Genomic DNA, 23,993 nt, shown 5'->3' with positions numbered 1-23,993 from the left:
TATTACTCTCGAATATACATTTACTAAAACATCATATGTTCTATTTTCCACACATGCATACATATATAGCTTTTTTGTTGCAACTTTCATTAAATATTGCTTTGTTCTTCCTCAGTCATTTGAAAGAGACCTACCCTGTTTTAAATTCCACTTCTATCTTCTTAAAAATTTGAATTTTTGATGTTCATTTATTGAATTTTCAGAGTTAAAGTTGAGAAATTGTTTTATTTCTTCCTTTACACAACAAGTTTATTATATTTTATTTTCCATCTGTCCTGAATTTTTTAGAGCTAAATTTTTATAGTTTTTATGGATTTATTCTTGTTATACTGTCTCTGTCAAGAATATTTACTCATGTACATATTTATTGAATAAAATTTACACAAAATATTCAACCATTTGTTTTAGAATTAATTCAGCACTCTTTGCATGTCACTTTATTCTAAGACTTTGCTATTCTTAAGTTCTTTTTTTTTTTTTTTCCATGTCTAATCTATTTGCTAATCTTAGAAAATCTCATTTTTGAGGTGTCTGGGTGGCTCAGTTGGTTAAGCGTCTGCTTTTGGTTCAGGTCATGATTCCAGGGTCCTGGGATCCAGCCCTGCATCATGCTCCCTGCTCAGCAGGGAGTCTGCTTCTCTTTCTCCCTCTGCCTGCCATTCCCCCTGGTTGTGCTCTCTCTCTCACTCTGTCAAATAAATAAATAAAAAAGAGAGAAATAAAATAAATAAAAAAAAATTAAAAAAAGAGAGAAGATCTCATTTTTGACTGGACTCAGACTGAGGTAGAAACTCTCAGACAGGACAGTCTCTGTCTCTTGGCAGTCTGTTCCTGGCATTTTTCTTTGGCCTCCATCATTCTCTTGGCCAAAAGTTTAGCATATTCTGCCGCCTCATCCTTATTTTTCTTAGTATGCTGTTTCTTCAGAGCGATATGCCGACATTTGTGTTGGAGGAGAGGTGGAGTAACAAGATGCTGAATCTTGGGCACTTTGGTTCTAGCTTTCTTACCTTCTTTGTTTAGGGGTTTTCTCACAACATACGGGCAGGCATCATCTTCTTTAGAAAGACTGCAAAGTTTGTGAATTCTGCTAGCTCTTTTGCATGCCAGGCAATGAGGCACAGTAGTATCAGTGAGTCCAGGTATATCCTTCTCCCAATTTTTTTTTCAATGACCAAGTTGAGAACACTGAGATTGACATCCACTATGCAACCTTATACAAATTTGTGCTTTCTTTCTCCAGTCCTTGTCTGTAGCAGTAATGCCCCTTACTCAGCAACAGGTGGACATGGTCATGGGTTAAGGTACCTTGCTTCATGGGGAAGCCTTGTTTGTTATTGCCACCACTGATTTGGACCATATAACCCTTCCCTTCTTCACCCAGAGCATCAGTAGCAAGTTCTTTGACCATACACTTCTCTGTGAAGTTTACATTTATCATCCAATTCATTGAATTTCTGGCAGCCAGGAGCTGAGAAAGACATGTTCAGCTTAATCCTAAAGCAGCCTACCACCTCTGGGATGCCACAAGAAAGAGCTTAAATTCTTAATTTTACTTCATCACACTGTGGTATGGAATAAAAAAAGTATTACTTCAAGAGTTCAAAATCTATTTTATGTTTCCTTTCCTTGATTTTTTTTTTTTTTTGGCCTGGAATATGATGGATCCTATGAATCTACATTAATTACTTTTTTCAAACCAGAAAATAATTATTTTCATTAGAGTAATAATATAAATATTTAAATGTATAATAACAAAATACAACCAGAAAGCTTTACAATGAAAAATAGCAAACATTCCTTGTTCTCTTCAATTTTTGCTCTGCAGATGAAGCAGTGTGCGGTTCTTTATATGTTCCATGTGACTTTTGTTTCTGTATTTTCAGTATCATGTTTAAATGGCTATTCCTTGTGTTTTGAATTCTCAACCACATTGACTTAAAACAATGAATGATAAGTAGTATCCCTTATAAATCACCCAGTACTGTTTCTGACATATTTACAACTTCCTTATATTTAATTAATGTTTTCATGTACTAATCACCAGTTCATCATCAAAATACCCAATATGCAGTGTCTTTAATATAGTCAAAATCATTTATAAACTTCATGATTTCTTTTTTTTTTTTAAGATTTTATTTATTCATTTGAGAGAGAATGAGATAGAGAGAGCATGAGAGGGGGGAGGGTCAGAGGGAGAAGCAGACTCCCTGCTGAGCAGGGAGCCCGATGCGGGACTCGATCCTGGGACTCCAGGATCATGACCTGAGCCGAAGGCAGTCGCTTAACCAACTGAGCCACCCAGGCGCCCTAAACTACATGATTTCTTTAAAAATATCTTTCCTGCATCTTTCCATCTTCATGTGTGTGTGTGTTTTTTTTTAAGATTTTATTTTATTTATTTATTTGAGAGAAAGAAAGAGAGCATGCAAGTGGGGAGAAGGAGGACAAGCAGATTCCATGCTGAACATGGAGCCTGACTAGAGGCTCGATTCCACAACCCTGAGATCATGACCTAAGCTGAAATCAACAGTCAGGTACTCAACCAACTGAGATTTTCGATGTGCTAGTTTTGCTAATTTGCTATATAACAATGTCCTTGCCCTAATACTTTAGAGAAAGCCACACAATTTTAGCTAAAGCAATAATTCTCAGCCTTAATTATTTGACTCTTAAGACATAATGTGAGTTGATTTCCCCTCTTTGAGAATCATGTGAGCCTGACTTTCACATTATTCTACGTCATTACTGCTTTTAATATCCCAGTAATGAAACATTTGCAACTAATTAACATTTTTGACTTAGTGGCTTTTAGAGTTAAACCACCTGGCATTTTTATACTCTACTTAACCAGCTTCACATATTGAGATTACTTCTAAAATGGTTTGTACTCTTCTTTTATCTACTATGGTTTTTATCTCCATTTTCAGTTATATTAGATGGTACCATTAAAAACATTTATTTTTCTTTCAATTCACACCAGTGTTAAAAGATGTGCACTAATCTAAGCAGTTTTTTTGTGAATTCTAGTAAATTAAATAAGTACAGGTGTTTCAGGAATCTATTTGTCACTGTTTCTCACTTTTAGAAATATTTGGTGCACATGTATGCTTGAGTTGTGTCTTGGAAAAGCAAATGATTTTGCAATATTGGTGTGAAGGACATTTCTAGAAGTAACAGACACTGTAAGTGTCCTGCCAATATCTCTGGAACTTACTATTTTTTTTTTCTTCCTGTATATTAGTCAGAATCTAAATGTGAGTGATAAGGAAAAATCTGTGTCCTAATATGGCCCACCGAGCCAGCAAGGGGGTCCCAGTCCTTGCCCCGGGGCTCTTCCAGGTTCTCTCTGCTCTCCTTCCCACTCGCGCCAATCCGGGTTCCTCTCCTTGCTCCGCTTCACGCACGCGCCTAGTGCTCAGTATATAAATTACCCCATTTGTTTGTTCTGGGGGCTCAGACCTTTCGAGATCATTCTCCTCTGAGCCCGCGGACATTAAATAAACCTCCTATCCTCCAAGATCTCTGAGTGCTGCTTGGTTCTTCTGTCCTGTGATCCAGTCCAGGTTCCATAACGTTTGGTTCCCTGACCCGGAAACCCAACCACTCTGGCCCATTGTTGCCACTGGTTTGGGGCCAATGGTGAGGTGGTGATGGAATGAGGGATCTTAATGGAGAAGGCGCGCCCTGCCTAATTTTCGGCAGTCTCCCACCCCAGTCGCCTCGGGCGGGCCCCACCCCATTGTTCCCGCAGGACTTGAGGAGACTTGGCAGGTGAGGACCTGGTCCCGACCATTGGATTATGGTAAGGCTTGGGGCCCCAGGACCCAGACAGGCCCACCCGTCTGGGTGGAAGGGGAGCCTGATCACCTCCCAGAGACCTCTTAGAGGTCTCACAGATAGGGATTCCCAGGGAGGGAATGTAATAAATATGGAGTGAATGTGTGAGTCAATGTGCAGTCTGACCTGGCTTGCTCAAGTGGACTGATGCTGTGACTCCACGGGAGGGCACCCTTAAGGTCCCCAGAAGCCTACGGAATCTGAGTGGGCCCGTCTGTGATTCTGTGGTGAATGGCATAGTCTATGGCGGCATCAGAATAGTTTCTGATCATTAAGTCACAACGCTGAGACTGCTATGGCTAAGCCTCACTTGAGCTCCTTCAGGACATGGCCAGACGGGCATCTGATTGGTCTCCTTACCTCAGGAGGCACCTGTCCCCTTTGTCTCTGTGCCACTGCACACGGGAACATCACCATCCATGTATTCAATGTGCCCTCTAAAATATAAGCTCTATGAGGGTAGGGAATTTTTCTCTCTTGTTCACTACTTATTGCCAATGTGGCATCTAAAGTATGTGTGACATGTGGTAGGAGATCAATAGTATTGATTATATGAATGAATAAATCTCTGACATCCAGGGTAGTATGCTCTAGAATGTTGGTCAATGAAATTGATGGGGACATAAGATCAGTAAAAGGCCTTTGTATGTGAAATATTCTGAATTTTGTAAGATGAATAGTTTTGTAAATTATTCATCATTCCCTTGGTGTCTCTGTTGCTTATTACAGGATTTGGACTCCTACAGTGATATCAGAGGTCTTAACTAAAATGGGATTGTAAAAATACATGACAACACACATGAATTAAAGAAATACAAAGTATCATACTACTCTTTGAGGCAGGGTTTTTACTGTTACTTGTCTATCTGCTTCTGTGGGTTATTGAATTAGTAAAGCATTCTAAGATTATGCAACTTAAATTGGCCTTGTCTTTCTGTTAGCTCACAAACATTAGGTAAGATATTTTAAAATTCCACCATCACATTCAATGAAGAATGTATGGTGGTCACATTTTAAAATTACATAATAAACTATTTATTTTATAGATATATCTTGCATAATCAGAATTCTGAAGGGAGAATTTCAAATGTTGAAATATTGGATGTGGAAATTGTAGTATTTTTTTTTGCAATTGTTTGAATTATTATTTCTTCACACCCATAAAATTCACAGTATGCCAGTGAATTTGATTATTTTAATTCCTTAGAATATATTGCTCTCCCTTTTGACACAAATATTATTTCATTTATGTCTATGTCATTAACATTTATAGCTGATTCATCAATTTTATTTAAATTATAATATGCCATATGTCATACCCTGAAAATATTAGAAATTTTAAAAATGTAACAGGTTACTATAGTTTTCCATTTTCTGACGAGGTAAAGAAACAATATCATTCATGCTTTCTTTTCTCCAACTCATTCTTGAAAGGTTCACAGAATTCTCAGACAAAGACAGATCTGTCAAAATAAAGTGAATGTCAGGGGAAAATTTAGGGAGCATTAGAAAGTGGATGGGTTAACATTTATGTGGTAACTGGAACTCAGAGAAGATGGAAGAGTGCCATAGATAGGAAATAATGGAGAGAGTGGGCAAATGTGTTTTAGGTAATCCTTTAAATTCTTTCTGGTAGTGACTAAGGACATTCAGACGTCAGACAGCTGAGTACCTGGCAGATTTAGCAGATTGGCCTCTGATGTCTTTTTGAGCCCTGGTGGTGTGTCGATGGTTGACAACATGAGCATAAACGCTGGCTGTCCCCTTAATAGTCCTTTCTACCAACGAACTTATGTATCCCAAGAATTAGAAATATATAATACAACATTTCTACAATATTTTTAATGTCTGTAAAATCAGTCCAAATATTAGCTGAGAAATTTGAACTAGTCTTTGAAAGCCCTCTATTATTTTATAAAGTTAAGAAAATGAATCTCTGGACCATTGGGGGAATATGTTAATTTCTCTTTTATTCCTTTAGAGCTAGGTAAGAGCTTTGCTAGAGGGCAGCAGCTAGGAGTGAATTAGAATTGCATAATGACTATTCCATTAAGTTTCCTTTGATGCTTTGATTTTAATTCTTCAATATTAATATTGTTTTTGATGTTAAAAAAGGAACTAAATTTTGCTTGGAAAATACTGTTAGAATATGTCTTTACCTGTAGTCCAGCTTGGCAAATTGGATAACTGATTGGTCGGTGTGAAATAAATGTAACTGGATGTTTGGAGAATGCCTGCATTCATCAGATACATCACTAAAAATAGCCACAGGAGTTTACATATGTCTTTTTCCATATCCATTCATCAGAAAATTGATACCTAACACCATCCAATTCAATAATTCTCATTTTTTAAATTTTATATAAGTGAATTACAAATATGAGATTGTTTGCCTCTTCTCATTTCCATCATATCCAATGTCACAGTCCTAACATTAGTTTTGAATAGCTGAGAGAGACATAAGAAAAATTGGGATATGAGTTTAGATTGTGATATGTCCCCAATTTTAAGCAGGTCATACTTATTTTCAATTCTGGCTTTGACATATGTATTGGTGGTTTGATGTTGAACAGTTTATTTAACCTATCTTAACCTCAGTTACAAATTTCATTTGTAAAATACAGAATGTGAGTCTAGTTTTCAGAGTTGGCAGGTTGCGGTGAGATTAGTATAGCAAAACAAGCACACAATCAGGCACTTAGAACTCAAGGCATTGTGTAAAAATTGTTAAGTGAGTTTATTTTATGCATATTAAAATGGGAATTAACATAAACTATTTAGCAAATTATTGAGCAAAAAAGTAGTTTTTACATGTCAATAACTGGGCATTATACTTAGATTGTATATAACTGCATAGTTATATGTGTGTATAATGAATACACAATCCTGGAAAAATGAAATAATTCACTGTCAAGAGTATAAATGGAAAATTATTGCATTTAAATTTTATCTAATCAACACATGTAAACCCAAAACATTGTTTATTACACATTATGACATGCTACATGTTGACTTTTATGATTTTTTAACTGATAATTTATTAGAATCAGAATTAGTTTCACAAATCTTTCATTTTTCTCTCTATTTCTTGGCTAGTTAAAGAGTACATCTATTTATTTTGGTGTACTTGAGAGCATGCATGATTACTTTGCCCTTAATAAATATTGCACTACAGATGCTAAATTGGCAACTTTTTTGTCCTACTCTCAAAAATTTTTAGACTATTGAAACTTCTAAGTTGATTGTCCTTTTCTGACAATCTATCAATAGCAAAGAGAAATACTGGTTTATGCTCTTTGTGGAATGGTCAGGACATATTGGTTAGAAACACAAGTATATCTATAAACTTTACATGACTAACTTGTACCAATAATATGTCATATAGTTCATGAAGAAATCCATTTATGGATTACATAGAGTTATTCATATGATGTTGGACGACACTTAACTTTTATTTATTTATTTATTTATTTATTTATTTATTTATTTATTTATTTATTTATTTATTTTTAAGATTTTTAAAATTTATTTGACAGAGAGAGACATAGCGAGAGAGGGAACACAAGCAGGGGGAGTGGGAGAGGGAGAAGCAGGCTTCCCCGCAGAGCAAGGAGCCCGATGCGGGGCTCGATCCCAGGACCCCGGGATCATGACCTGAGCCGAAGGCAGACGCCTAACGACTGAGCCACCCAGGCGCCCCGACACTTAACTTTTAAATAAATGCCTCCAAAATTCCATCCATGCTGTATGAAGACATGAAAGTAAGCTCATTTTTCCATATCTGTATTTTTACTAGTCTGAGCATGTAGGTTTGCCCTTCAATACTTAGTTCCTTATCTTGTTCTGTCTACTGATTATTTTAGAAAGTAGATATTACTTAATGACCCAAGAGGATTTTGCTCTTATGCCTGGAAACCATGTGATTTATTTTTCTCCAATAGTAATATTTTACCAAAATATGAGTAGATACAAGGGTCCATCAAAATGAAATGATTTTATGGATGGTAAAAGATGATATTTTTACAGCCAAATAATTTCTCCCATGTGTTGATGTAATATATAAAACTTCAATTCTTTTCTGTTTGCAAGTAATCATCTTCTCACTATGTCCTCATATGGCAGAGAGCAAAAGAGCTCTGGTCTCTCTTCCTCTTCTTATAAGAACACCAATCCCATCGTGAGGGCCTTACCTTCATGACCTTATCTACAACCTAATTACCTCCCAAGGCCTCACTTCTAAATGCCATCACATTGCAGGTTAGGGCTGTAGCATATGAATTGTGGGAGTGGTGCTCCAGCATTCAGTCCTAAAAACAAGTTACTTTGGGATCCCAGAAAAAAAAGGAATACTTTCAGACAGGTTTTAATATACTAGCTAAATGTTTTGGAAATAGAAGGAGGTTTATGGGCACACCAAAAATGGCCTGATAATCCACATAGAAAGAATAAAATGAACAAATGGAACAGACATGGCACTATGTGGACTGTTCAAAGAATAAGGATAATTTGGTATGTCATGAGCTATTTCTGCATGGGTAAGAGTACTGGCAGGTTTCTTGAAAGGGACCCCTCACTGTGATGGAACTTTCATAATCCTTATGTATTAGTCTATTTTCAAATTTCTTTAGTTCTCTATTTATGAAATCTTAGTTTTTCCTTGAAGGACTTTTGGTAAAAAGAAAATATTTCAACACTCTTTCACTTGAAATGAAATTCAAACAATTTATTTTTGTTATCAATTTCCATGTACAATTAGGTTATAATATAGATTTTCTCTACCCGGGAGGTGGACAGTGGAGGAATGCTCCAGTCTTGCCTAAACCCATGGGGATAATTTTGACTTCTTTGGTTTTCAATGCACTTCTTATGTTAGGGAGAATTATAAGATGACCCCTCAAGCTCCCCTTTTTTCTGGTGTACATATACTTTTTCTCCAAGTTATTAAATCAAACAGCAGATCAGGTGCTGGTATGAAGGGATTTTGAGGACATCTTTAAAGTCACAAATCAGTTACTGATAAAATGGAATATTATCCTTAATGTGTCTACCCTAGTTAGAGGAGCCCTTAAAAGAGACTCATCTCCTCCTAATGAAAGGGATATAGGGGTGCCTGGATGGCTCAGTTGGTTGAGCGTCTGACTCTTGGTTTTGGCTTAGGTCATGATCTCAAAATCATGAGATTGAGCACAGCATCAGGCTTTGCACTCAGTGCAGAGTCGGCTTCAGATTCTCTCCCTCCCGCTCACTCTTCTCTCTCAAATAAATAAATAAAATTTTAAAAAATGAAAGAAAGAAAGAGAGAGAGAGAGAAAGAAAGAAAGATGCAAAGCATGAGAAGGAATTAATAGGAGTAAGATTCTCCATTTCTGGCTTTTAATGTCACATTAACATTAAAGGGGTCACATGACAAGGAAGTCCCATAACTGCTGGAAACTGAATTTGGACAACTTGAATGAGCTTGAAGTGATTTTTCTTATTGCCTGAAAAAACATGGGCTGGTCTGCACCCTGATTTCAGCCTATGAGTCCTTGAGCATAGAATCTAGTTATTCTGCAACCAGACTCTTGACCTACAGAAATTATGAGATAATAAATGGGTGTTGTTTAAGCCTCTAAAGTAATGTTTCTTTGTCATACAGCAATAGAAACCTAATATGCTTGTCTACATTCTTCACAATGTTCGTGTTAGGAATGATCTTTTTTTCTTTTTGCAGTGCCTGGAAAATAGAATTTCTGATTTTATATCCTTAATATACGGAACCTATTGGTTACAAGTTCATTAGTGACTAAGTTTAAACCAAAAATATTAGAGCTATACTAGGAACAGCTCATAATGAATGGAATTTTGACTGCATGCATCATGCTCTTTGTTTCTATTTATCCTAAAAACCAACATAATTAATTACTTAATTCTTAGGAGTCTCATTACTATTTCCTATGTTTATCACTACTTATGTATTAAAGAATTGCATTAGCGAGTCGCCTGGGTGGCTCTGTTGGTTAAGTGTCTGACTCTTGATCTCAGCTCAGGTCTTGATCTCAGGGTCCTGAGTTAAAGCCCCACATTAGGCTCCATGCTGGGTGTGGAGCCTACTAAGAAAAAAAAAAAAAAAAGAATTGCATTAGCACTAATCACTATCAATTGCTACTGATAATAACCCCTTTGGCAATTAACTGACAAAGTAAAATCATTAGTACAAAATCAATTTGTATTTAATTACCAAAAATATCAAATATCAAAATATCACTTCAAGATACATAATAAGTGAAATTACCTTGACTTCAAAAAGGAACTCTGCTACTATTTTGTTGGAGACATGGGTAGTATAACTCAAGGAAATCGTTGTAATCTGTAGCTAAATTTTTATATATCTGGATATGCTCCCTTTATCTCTCTCCAGTCATATACAGTTGTTTTGACAGTCTCCCCAATGGGAGATGTTATTATTTAATGTTTACTATGTACTTAGCACTAAAAAGAATCAGCTTTGTTTCAGAACTTAGAAACTGATCAGGATCCTGCATTGAGTTTGGGGAGGGGTGAGGGGCAGGGAAGAATCAGTCCCACAGTAACCTTTCAAGTCAACATTTCTATTAGTCCTGCTTAGACAATGTAAATAAACTGTGCCTTTTACTTACTGACCTGGACTATATATTGCAATCTTGCATAAATAGTTAGATCCCTACATTGTTTGCATGTCTGGTACTCTGATTCTCCAGAAAATGGTTTCACTTTTACTCTACTCATATCTTTCTTGATAAGACCACCTCTTCTTTTTTAATTAATTTATTTTATTTTTTTTTTTTTTAAAGATTTTATTTATTTATTTGACAGAGAAAGACACAGCGAGAGAGGGAACACAAACGGGGAGTGGGAGAGGGAGAAGCAGGCTCCTCGCCGAGCAGGGAGCCCGATGCAGGACTCGATCCCGGGACTCCAGGATCATGACCTGAGCCGAAGGCAGTCGCTTAACCAACTGAGCCACCCAGGCGCCCCAAGACCACCTCTTCTAATAGTACGATTTTTAGAGGTAAAACAGATTTACATACAGTTTCTTTTTTTTTTTTTCCATACAGTTTCAAATGTTATTGTTTATTGGCTCTGCTACTGTTACATAACATTAATTTTCATTTCAAAATCTCCTTTGTTGTCTATCTAATTGTTTGTACCCTGAATTATATACTGGGTGAAAAACAACCTAAGTGCTCCTTACATTTTGCTCTACTCACTGGTAATTAATGTCACTGCTGATTTTTCTCTAGTCATGGACTTCAAATAAATATTTCCTCTGATCTCTAAATTGTAGAAGGAAATTTTCTTTCTTTTTTCTTTCTCTTTCTTTCTTTCTTTCTTTCTTTTTCTTCTTTCTTTCTTTTTTCTTTCTTTCTTTCTTTCTTTTCTTTCTCACTGTCTCTCCCTTTCTTTCTTTTCTCTTTCTTTTCGTTTCTTTTTCCTTCCTTCCTCCCTCCCTCCCTCTCTTTCTTTCTTTCGTTTTCTTTCTTTTTTTCTTTCTCACTCTCTCTCTCCCTTTCTTTCTTTCCTTTCTTTTTCTTTTTTTTTTTTAGTTTAGTTTTTTTTTTTTTAAGATTTTATTTATTTGCGAGAGAGAGAATGAGAGACAGCATGAGAGGGAGGAGGGTCAGAGGGAGAAGCAGACTCCCTGCTGAGCAGGGAGCCTGATGCGGGACTCGATCCAGGGACTCCAGGATCATGACCTGAGCCGAAGGCAGTCGCTTAACCAACTGAGCCACCCAGGCGCCCCTTTCTTTCCTTTCTTTTCTGTTTCCTTTTCTTTTTCCTTCCTTCCTCCCTCCCTCTCTTTCTTCTTTCTGTCTTTCTTTCTTTCCTCTTCTTTCTTTCTTCTTTCTTTCTTTTCTTTCTTTCTTTCTTTCTTTCTTTCTTTCTTTCTTTCTTTCTTTCTCACTCTCTCTCTCCCTTTCTTTCTTTTCTCTTTCTTTTCTTTTTCCTCCCTCCCTCCCTCTCTTTCTTTCTTTTGTTTTCTTTCTCTTTCTTTCTTTCTCTTTCTTTCTTTCTTTCTTTCTTTCTTTCTTTCTTTCTTTCTTTCTTTCTTTCTTTCTCTTTCTTTCCTTTCTTTCTTCTTTCTCTTTCTTTTCTTTCTTTCTTTCTTCTTTCCTCCTGGTAGAAATAACAGATTCCAAGAAAAGGGAAAGTTAGAATGATAAACTTTTTTTAGATATAGTCTTCGAACTTACTACTTTTTCAAAAAATTCTAACTCCCTATTCCAAGCAATAAGATAAAGGGTCAACAGAACTGTATTTAATGGGTTGAAACAGAAGCACACATTTTCATTTTAGCTAAATGAGATGAAAAGTTAATCTTCACACTTCTATTCCTCTCTGATATGCTGAGAGTTATATTTACACAATGCAAACACAAATAAAGGAAGTTGAAAATTTTGGTCTATTGACCTTCAAGATGATTTCAAAAGTTGTTTTTGAAAAATAAATATAAAGGTAATCAAATGCACTCTCCAAACCTATTTATAGTTTTTATATTCTTGTAGACTAGTACAACTGGTTTAAATAAAATTAATTCTTGTAAATTAAACTCAGTCCAGTACCAAATACCAAATTTTAATTATTTTATTTCAATTACTTCAACATAAACTTGTAAATTCATTCTCAATCAAAAGAGGTTATGAAATATTGGTTTAATGTTTAACTAAAATGCTTAATAATACAATATTTTTATTTGCACATTTGTAATTGTTTAGAGATCATATTTGGTCTCTTCATATGTGTATTTCAATATATATATAAAATATATATTTATATTTCAAATTATATATATACATACATAATACTTGTTTTTTTAATATATGTATAATATTTGAATGTTTTTTGACATTTTTGAAATGTAAAACATTTAAATAATGTTTTGTTTGTCTGTTTGTTTCTTTAGTCCTGTATATCTAGTATCATATACAGGACATGATGCCTTATAGCAGATATGATTTTTTATTTCAAAAAAATAGTAATTTATCTCAATATATTTTTTAAAATGTTTGTGTATTTGATGCAGATTGGCAGTATGACTCAGAATATTTGTAAAAATAGAGAAATATAGTGATTATTTTTTGTTTACTTTCCAAATCATTAATATGTTTCTCACAAAATCTAAAATAATCTCAGTAGTGCACCTACTGATATGATTGTTAAGATATAAATAGGTTACCCCAGAAATTCTCATTATATTTTTTCTAACAGATGTATTAAATTAAACAGTTAAAGTCAAATCAATTAAGTGCAAGGGGCAGACAAATATTTTCCAAATATGTGTGTAATTACTATGTTAATCTCCAATCAAGCTTTTAGTTTATGTCATGCTCTTTTTACCCCTCCAAAAGGACTAAGGACTAAACATTCCTATTATCCCTATTTCACAAGTTTCATTTTCAGCTGAAAATTCATTATGTTGCCATGTCCTTATGACTTTAGATTTTCATTAGAGATCATTATACTATGGGGAAATAACCATATCTCAGAGACAATATAAGCAGGGTCTTCTTAGCTTTGATTACTTAGCCTTGTGTTTTTAAATTAATGTCTAAACACTGAGATCAATTAATATGTTCGAAGAAAATATTTTCTACACAACAAATTGCATTTAAATTGTCTTGTGGGAAGTTCATTGTCATAATGTGTAATTTAAGAAAATTCCTAACACTGCTTGGTTATGATAAAATGAAAAGTCTGATAAACATTAACCCTTACAAACAGATAAGAAAATAGGAAATGAAAGTTCTCTTTAAGGTGTTGAAATGTTTTAGAATCGATTTTCATGTCAGATGATTCATGTAATAACATGAAGTAAGGCAGAATGCCTAAGGAATAATAAAGAGAAAGTGAAAGTCCATGTCTTGCATCTCTGGAATGTTTTGTACGGTGGCTAACACAGCTTTTCTTAATGCTAAGAAAAAATTCAAAGAGTACTTTTTTCAAATGGCTTATATCAAGTAGGAACATATATTTAACATATATGGATCAGAGAATGAAACATTATTGAGGAAATTGAAAAAACAAAAACAACTCCCCCCCCCCCCACTTTACCTAGCTATGTGTGAATTCAATTCCAGAAACAGCCGTTGGTCCGAGGCTCCAATGAGCAGATGTTTCAAACACATTTGGGAAGCTTAAATAATTCCAGGAAATGAACACCTCAGCTTTTCACACCAAACCCATCTTCGATTATAATTGGGAAAAGTGCTTGTTTTTCCTCCAATGACATGAATAGATACTGACAGCAACACTGAGGATGATGCTGAATGAGAGACTGAAAAATAAACCCAAATATCAGTTCAGTGACTCAGCCTAATGTTGGCTTCCAATGCAAGCACTTCGAACTCCATCAGAAGGAAAAATACCAAAGGTGAAAATGAATAAAGCATCCAATAATTAAGAAACAGAGGTAATATTAAAAACCAAATGCACATGAAACTGCCACATCCTCTCTAGAGCTTACATAGAACACATTGTATTATCATTGCCACCAGAGATCAGAAAATGCAGATGTTGTCTGGATCAGGAAATATTTAAAATGCCTTTAAAAAACTCCACTTTTACATTCATCATGTGTTGACTGTTTTTATTCATAAAATGTACCTGGGTAAGGTACATCTTCTGTTGGTTACACCAACAAATACACAGTGTTGTTAACTCTTTGTGGCCTGATCTAATACATAGTCTAGATATAGACTGCTCTTTATAACAGGTGCACTGTAACTTCTAAGTTACATACCTGAATATGTGAGTATTGGATTTAACTAAACTGTATTGTTAAAGGTGGAACTGGATATATGCCAACATATTATTAATTGGGAAATATTGAGTACATATACATTTATAAAGGGTTTGATCTTAAATCTTTGAATGATGAAGTTTAATATTTCATCAGTTTTAGAGAAAAATCTGTAATTCAGGAGTCAAAGCATATGAAAAATATTTTGCTACAAATAGAAAGACAACATTGCTGTTTGTAGATAAGAATACTGAAAAACAGTTACTTTAAATACAGTAATATATTTTAGTGACAGGAATGCTAAAATGAAAATTCAGTGTGGACAAAAAGACCTGAGTTAGAATCACAGATCTGTCCCTAACATGCTTGTATAAAACTTTGCAACTTAATTAACTTCTCCATACCTCAGGATTATTATTATTCTAAATGGTAATGAGAATTCTCACCTCAAACATTTGTTGTAATTCATGAGTTCATGTAGGAGAAAAGTCCTGGTGGCTGATGAACATGTAAAAGCATGTGTTTGTTTCATCTTACAATTATATAATGCTGCCTTAAAGTCACTTTTTAATTTAAAAAAATCATAAATATGGGTTGTCTGGGTGGCTCAGTCAATTAAGCGTCTGACTTCAGCTCAGGTCATGATCCTCGTTGAGTCTGCTTGTCCCTCTCCCTCTCCCTGCATTCCTTCCCCTGCTTGTGCTCTCTCTGTCTCTCTCTCAAATACATAAATAAAATTTTTTAAAAAATTATAATTATAGGAAAGGTAAAATTAAACAAGAGATTTAAAATAATCCCATGTATGGGCGCCTGGGTGGCTCAGTTGGTTAAGCGACTGCCTTCGGCTCAGGTCATGATCCTGGAGTCCCTGGATCGAGTCCCGCATCGGGCTCCCTGCTCGGCAGGGAGTCTGCTTCTCCCTCTGGCCCTCCCCCCTCTCATGTGCTCTCTCTCATTCTCTCTCTCAAATAAATAAATAAAATCTTAAAAAAATAAATAAATAAATAAAAATAAAATAATCCCATGTATGAATGCATAATAGAAAATAGATTATTAAAATGCAAACACACAAAAATAATTGCTTTATTTTTATTCACTTTTGATATAATTTGTCTCCATATCATTCTGTATTTAGTCATTAGAAAGGATTAATGAAATTATATATTTCTCCTACATGAATTTTAAAATATAACGCATAAAGTGAATAAAACATTATTTACTACAAAATATTAAGTGACCACAACTTTAATTTTTGAATTCAGGTTTTTATTTGTAATGTTTCCCTCTTGAATGTTGCAATTCAAGTCTACTGGAATATTGTATTTGTGGAATTTACATTTAATGGATGCAGTTTTATAGATATGTATCAAATCTGGAATGGATTAAAGAATACTTAGCTCTATCAATATTCCAACTGTCTTTCTCATAGATAGTAATGTTCTGGTTCTATTAGGTATATGGACACATAAAGAACTAAAATTGCCATGACATTTTGAATGAGAATAGTGGGAGCACTATCCTACCAGAAACCAATAAAAACATGAGATTAATTTAGACCTCTTGCAGACAAATTCATATCCAGAGTAAGTGTTCATTTTAGTAAGTACAAAATGCTACTTCTTCTATAATGGAAATGGTCCGTTATAATCAACTTGCCTTCAGGTAGCTGGCCAGTCATCCCAGGAAATGGTGTGTTAATGGGGGCTCACTGTTGGTCTTTGCTGCCGACAGATTAAGCACCCCGCGGTCAGCCTTGGTGAGTGAAAATCCATGTTGTTGAATCCATGCATAACTTCCATTCTTGCTACCATTGCCACTTTGTTCATCAGCCCATGGGGTAATGACAGAGGTGGCTGGGAAAAGAAGACAACTGGTATCCACAAAATGGATCACCCTAATCACTTGATTATTAAAATTCTTTCCTGCTGAGTTCACCTTTTGGTAAGTATTACAAAGGTCACAAACATCTTCATTTTTTTTCCCCATTCAAAGCCATTCCATATAACTCTTGCTCAGATTTCTTTGTCCATATTTTCCAGTCATGTTCCTTCCAAGTCCCTGACTAACCAGTCAAGCATAAATCATAACATAAATCAGTGTGGTAATTGCACTTCTGGCTATTTCTCATTTGAAGCAAAGTGAATAACCAGTAGTGAAGCCTGAAGTTCTGCCCACGAGGAGGATTTCTCTCCACACTGTCCTTCAGCAGGATTTCAGAGGTTGTTATAGTGCTCTAGCTATCCACCTTCAGGTGGTGCCTGCAATCCTGTAGAACCGATCTGTCAACCAGGCCAAAGTCTTCTCTTCCTCTGTCAACTGATTGTAGGGAACTCCCCATGAAATCCTAAGTGTAGGCTGGGAGAGGGCAGGATTTTTAACAAAAATGAAAAAGATGTTATACAAGAATTTCATACTAGGGCTATTCCTTGGCAATACACAGGAAGAGCAAAGGGCTTTTCATATTGGGCTGAGCAGAATTTTTTATGGGAAGAAAATAGTTCAGGAATGCTAAGAGCTCAATGGGTATCAGTAAAAATACTAATAAAGATAGATTACTGTAAAGAGTCGTCCCTGAATTTTGATTGAGAAATCAGGTATTAGGCAGGCATGCATGTGGGTAAAAGTAAATTAACCAGCGTCAGGCTTCCCAATATTTCTCAGATTCTCTGACAGCAGTGTTTAAAGGAAAATGTGTTTTGTAAGAGCTAAAGGAGTTTATATGATGGAGAACTGAGTGGGGATTGGAAGCTAGAAGAAATTCTGAATTAGGTATAGAGCTACAGAGATTAGTTTGGACTCTTGTCACAAATAGTCAAGAGGTCCAGAAATATATGCCACAGCTGCAGCATTTGGAGACCTTGGAAAATGAGAAAAAATTATCAAAGCTATAAATTCAGAGATGATCCTTGCAGAAGTATTGAAATGATCTCCAGTATCCTCAGTTGGCTTTTATTTGTTTTTTTTCCAGAGGAACTGAACAGAATGCTAGTTGAAGTTAAGGTACCAAAAGGAGAAGAGACAAGGGTTTACAAATGAAATAATGGGATAAAGATGAAATCAAATCTTTGCAAATTCTTCCTTGCCAGATGTGGTGCTCTGCTGATGGTTCATGGTAGGCATTGAGCTGACGAACCTCATGATAACTCAATGCTCCAGTCACGAGTTCATGTGTCTTTTATTTGCTATCAAAAATGTGTATACTGTCATATGCTATTTAATGCCAAATTCTGTTAGCTTTAATAGTGTTATAATTTTGTATTGATTGATTTATATGACTTATCATGCAATGGATTATTCATAAATTTTAAACAATGAAATAATTGACAAGTAATTTTACTTACTAAAGGAGCGCAAACTTGTGTCACTGAGATCTGAATTCAACTGTTAAGATAACCAATATGCAATTCTGTAATTTAAGGGAGAACTTTCTAGAAAGAATGATTGGTTCATCAAGTATCGATGGAATGGTCCATACTCATTAAATAACACAAATATTTCCACACGACTTATTTGCATTCTCTATGTCCCTATATAAGATGGGAGGTGCTGACATTTTTTTTTATGTCTCCATTGTTTTATATGATTGCATTCTAAAATCCACAGCTCATAGAGGAATATAGTTTTGCAAAAGATTCAAATAATACGCACACTGGCAAATAAAGTAAATGGTGACCGTCCCCTTGGTTCCCAAGCTACCTCCTTCACTCCCACTTCTTTCCAGAGGGATACTACTGCTAACAGTTTGATGTGTATTCCTTCAGAATTTGGGGAGGTGCTGACATTTTTAAGCTTCAATTATCTTTACAGCTCTTCTCCTAACATAGTAACCATGAACAAAAAATAATTAATGATATGGAGGCTGAAGTTCAAAATTATTGTTTACATGATTTAAAGTTGTAGCCTCAAACTGAATGTTTATCATATTTTTATTAAATATGTATATGTTCCAAGAATCAAAATATTAGTCATATGATTACTTATATTGTTGAAAAGCAAAGTAGCTATGTGACATTAAGCAAGTTGATTAAAGCCTTTGGGCCTCTGTTTCCAAATGTTTAAAATAAGGATAATAAGATACTTCTCTTAGAAGATTATCCTGAGTATTAGAGAAATAATATTTGTAAAATGCTAACAAGTGTTTCTAACAAATGTTAAGTACCAAATGCATTAAAACAGATAAACAAATAGGGGCACCTGGATGGTGCAGTCAGTTGAGCGGCTGACTCTTGGTTTTGACTCAGGTCATCTCAGGGTTGTAAGATTGCTGAGGATGGAGTCTGCTGGGATTCTCTCTTCCTCTTCCTCTGCCCTCCCCGCCCCCCAAATAAGTAAATCTTTAAAAAAGATACAGACAAATTACTTGAAGATGCTTCTTGGTTTCAGGTATTTACTTAACAAACAAACAACACTCAATTTACCAAGATCAAAATAAACCATACTTTTTATTTCCTATGATACTATGGTATCAACATACTATTATGATATATTTATTATATTATATAAAATATGAAAATACATTGCAATGACTTACAAACCAGGTTCTTAACATCTGTCTTTTTAAAATGTAACTTATATATTAACTTGGGAAAAAAACAAGACATGATAAAATAATTAAGAATGTTTTCTTTAATTAGAAATGTTAAGCACAGGGCGCCTGGGTGGCTCAGTTGGTTAAGCGACTGCCTTTGGCTCAGGTCATGGTCCCGGGGTCCTGGGATCGAGTCCCACATCGGGCTCCCTGCTCTGCGGGAAGCCTGCTTCTCTCTCTCCCACTCCCCCTGCTTGTGTTCCCTCTCTCGCTGTGTCTCTCTCTGTCAAATAAATAAATAAAATCTTAAAAAAAAAAAAAAGAAAAAAGAAATGTTAAGCACAATTAATTTCTCTTCATGAGGAAATCAGAGTTGATAAAAACTGTGACTACTTTTTATTAATTTGGGAAAGAAGAAAGAAAACTTCTTGTTTATCACATACTTGTTTATTTACATTTTCATCCCTAATAGATAATAAGACCATATTATTGAACACAATTTATATGCTATAAAATTTGATCACATAAAGGGTATCTTTTAATACGATAATATAATCCCTCAAATTAATGCATTAATCTAAGACATCCATTAACCAACCCTGACAGAATGTTAGTCTCATCTCCTTTCTACTTAATCAACCAAATTTTGTTCACAGTAAGGATATTTATATATACATAAATGTTTTATACAGAAGGCCTATCTGACAACATTTCTAGGGATCTATTTGAATAAAGGATCAAAGGGCCTTCAGGGAATATGTGAAGAGAAGAGAAAACCATGGTTCACAAAGTTTGCTGAGCACAATGGGCCAGTTATAAGAAGGAAGGTTACTTTTAAAAGCTTTTGATGTGATATAACTTTAAACTTACATCAAAATTTTAAGAATAACATAATAAATTTTCATGCACACTGTATGCAATCTTATAATTTTTAATAGTTTGTCTCATTTGTAATTCTATTTCTAAATTTACATGTATGCAAATATTTATTTTTCAGAACCATTTGAGAGCAAGTTGGAAGTATTGTGTCCCTTTATCCCTATATAATGCAGTTTGCATTTTCAAGGAAAAAGCGAAATCTCTTACATAACTACATAGTTTTAAAAATTGGAAAACTTAACATTCAAATAATACCATCAGATAGTTTAGAGTTCATATTTAAATATCCATTTTCCAAACAATGACCTTTATGGTTTATAGGTGATGTTTCACTTTCAGGATCCAGTGCAGAATCACACAGTGTATTTAGCTGTCTTGTCTATGCAGCCTCCTTTAATACAGCACAGTACCACAGCCATCTTTTCTCTTTCTCAACCTTGACATTGTTGAAAAGTACAGGCAACTTATTTTGTACAATGTCTCCAAGTTGACTTTGTCTGATGTTTCCTAATGATTACATTCACATCATGCTCTTCCTTAGACATACCATACCATCGATACAGTAATGTTAGTTTTGATCACTTGGTTAAGGAGATGCCCACAGGGTTTCTCTTCTTTAAAGTTAACTAATAAGTACATTAACCAACAAGCACGTTGGAGCTGTCTAATTTGAGATTATATCAATATGCTGTTCTTCATCAAACTTTAACCCAATAACTTTAGCCTAATTTTGAGGATTTACATATATATATATACACACATATATATGTATGTATATATATAGTATATATAATGCATATTGTATATTATATATACATAATATACTACATATCATATATATTGATATGTAATGTATATTAGAGAATCCTCAAATAAAATAAATGAAATGTAATAATATATAACTTAAGTATTACACATATAATATATAGCATATATACATATTAAAACCCCTCAAATTAAATATATAAGTATATATAGGTAAAATTTTGTATTCTATAAAGATCCTTCTTTTCTTTTTATTTAATGAGTTATACAATACACTGTGATGTTATTTATTTTGATGCTCAATTTGTGAGGAACATTATTATGAATAGAACTTAGAATATACCCTCAAATTATGTTCTTCCCCATCTTCCATGGACTATGTTTGAGTCTAGGTATAGGAATTTGCAAATGATAGCTAAAAGAATTTAATGATACAGGGTTCCCCCCTATCAGAAAGTAGAGCATTCCTATGAAACCTTTCATAGGCCAAAGTGGCATAAATTGAAGAGTATCCCGCTTTCAGAGAGTTCCCACCATGACATTTCACTTTTATGAAAGGCCTACATTTGTATCTCTTTTACTAGCTGAAAGGAATCTGAAAAAGATTTTGCTTTGAAAAAAAAAACAAAACAAAAACCCTTATGTGAACTTTCAGAAAACGGGGATGCCTGTGTCTGAAAGAATAAAGGCAATATATCTTGACCATTTTCCTGAAAGAATATTTCCAAAGGCTGAAGAAAAGAGCTCTGAGTTCCAGAGAGAAAGGGATGATGAAGATGAGATGATGGTCATCCCACACCAAAGGACCAAAGGACACCAGGCTGATACCTTGGATAGCCAATCAGGGTACCATTAGACAAGATCCTAGCTCCTTTGATACCAAGCTTTGATTGCCATGAAACAAATATGGAGGAACATTTACAGCACATACTTCCGGAAATCACCTGAACTCCATGAATAGCTGCACCTCTAGCAATCATGGCCCTTAGTGGCCATTTGTGGGCCTCTGGAGTCACCGCCATTTGACTATGAACTGTGAACATAGTGAACTAAAATAAGAGAGAAGAAAATCAATGGCAGACAGTAGTGGTATGAGCAGTACCTCCAAGGTCTAAAATTCTACATTTATGCAAATGTGATACCAACAAACAAATGAAAAAAGACATGTCAAAATATTTGTATAAATCAGCAATTTGGTTGTGAAACATATAGTGTAACCATTTTGTGAAAACATACGTTTTTTAATCAAAGAAGCCGTTGCCTCAGGCTTCACTTTCTGCAAAACTACCTGAGAAAATATGAAAGCCTTTACAAATATTTTTAACTGGCTTGGATTTAATCAGCATGAACAATTTTAGTTTGGATAAAATGCTGAAAAATAAGGCATAAGCTACACTGAAGAATTTTTTTTTTAATTCCTTGAATTTTTTTTTTTTGCCTTCTCCTAAGATATTCTTTTGACATAATGAAAAAATGCATGACTAATAAGTAGTCTTTTAAAGTGCCTTTTGCCTTTAATCAGTATTGTACTAATTATGTTTCTGAGTATATAATTGTCTGCTCTCCTGAAAAGGAAAAAGAATCAGTTTTCATGAGACAAAGATTTTGTCCCCAAATGTGAAAAAAAACCCCACAATTTCTTTAAATTCCTCAAATTATAATCATATACATTTCTTTGCAAACCATAATTACACAGTGTCCCTATAATTTCTCTCAGTACAGATTTAGCTCAAGTCACGTGTATGATCATTGTAGAGCAATAATACAATAGTTTCTCCTCACGTGACTCTATTGTGGCTAAGATTCCCTGGCCCACATTTGCAAAAAAGTCATGAGAAGCCAAGAAGCTGGAAAAACCAAGGAGATAGGAGCTATTTTTTTCTTTTTTAAATGAACAGTTCTGCAAGCCACACTTACATTTAATACTTGCATCTCTTGTAAAAATACCCTCTCAGTGTGCATACTTTTCTGAGTTCCTTTATATACAAATCTTTTATTTTAATATCAAGTTCTTAAAGCAGCTATGGAAAATAGAGAATTTTTGTTATAAAAATACTTGCTAGCATTTCTTATTTTCCTTCATTGAATATATTTATATGTTTTAAAGAAGCATAGACTCTAAGAAAAGCATGCTAACTTTCCTGACAGAACATGAACTGCTTTATTAAAATAACTTAAAACTTAATTATGTAAGCTTTCTGCAAAACTCATATTAAAATCTGTTTTGTCATCTCTTTTTAGTTCTGTGTCATACCAGCAGGTGGCAGGATTAGGCACAAAATTTCTGAATCTGAGAAAGGCAGAAAAATACTCCTTTTCAATGTCTGGGGATGGCAGTTATTTTAATTTCTGTTCATGCAGGTGACTCAACTCACCCAGCTCTACGCCTTAGCAGATGCAGCTCTTTCCTGGAACTAGTTGAGGCTATGACCACAGTCTCAATAATGTTCAGCCTTTACCATAAAGCAGGTCCAAAGCATACGGGCACTTAAATTTGGATCTTTTTATTTTATTTTTTATTTTTTTTAAAGATTTTATTTATTTATTTGAGAGAGAGTGAGAGAGAGAGCACAAGAGGGGGGAGCAGGAGAGGGAGAAGCAGACTCCCCGCCGAGCAGGTAGCCCGATGCGGGACTCGATCCCGGGACTCCAGGATCATGACCTGAGCCGAAGGCAGCCGCCCAACCAACTGAGCCACCCAGGCGCCCCTGGATCTTTTTAATACCAGGTTACACCAGTCACACTTTCTGGGAGAATGACTCTAGTCATATTATGAGGAATGGACTGAAATTAAACAATCTTGCCTTTTAAAATCAAAGATTTCTTTTAATGAGTCATGCATTTTTGCCTTGTTTTTGAACAAACTAGATGATAAATGTATAGATTACATAACTTTTGGAAAACGATTAAAAGGCTTAGGTTACTTAAATCTGGTGGTTTTTTTTCCGCTGAAATTCTCTCATATGTCCCTGCTTCTATTTCCTCTGTCAACAAATGCACCCATTTTGGTGGTAGAAATGTTACTAAACTGGTTTTCCTGTATTGAATGGGCTGCATAATTTCTATATTTTCTTTTACATTTATATTCTCTGAGTTCTCTTATTAGGTCACTTCTCTTAAAGGGATACCCATCCCTTTATACCTTCTTTGCAATCCTTCTGAAAAGTATATAATCAAATCAGAATACAATATGATATACTAAACTAATAAAGGAATTGCTCT

The 23,993-nt window shown here is 34.8% G+C and overlaps 1 pseudogene; it reads right to left on the bottom strand.

Moving 5' to 3' along the window:
- Nucleotides 1–774: 774 nt before the first annotated feature.
- On the bottom strand, nucleotides 775–21,793 carry LOC123839260 (small ribosomal subunit protein eS6-like; annotated as a pseudogene).
- Between the last annotated feature and the right edge of the window lie 2,200 nt (nucleotides 21,794–23,993).

Source organism: Mirounga angustirostris, unplaced genomic scaffold, assembly GCF_029215605.1.
Source record: "Mirounga angustirostris isolate CCGP_5_RB_7025 unplaced genomic scaffold, mMirAng1.0.hap1 SCAF_3, whole genome shotgun sequence".
Lineage (NCBI taxonomy): Eukaryota > Metazoa > Chordata > Mammalia > Carnivora > Phocidae > Mirounga > Mirounga angustirostris.
This window is presented reverse-complemented; position numbering and strand designations above follow the sequence as displayed.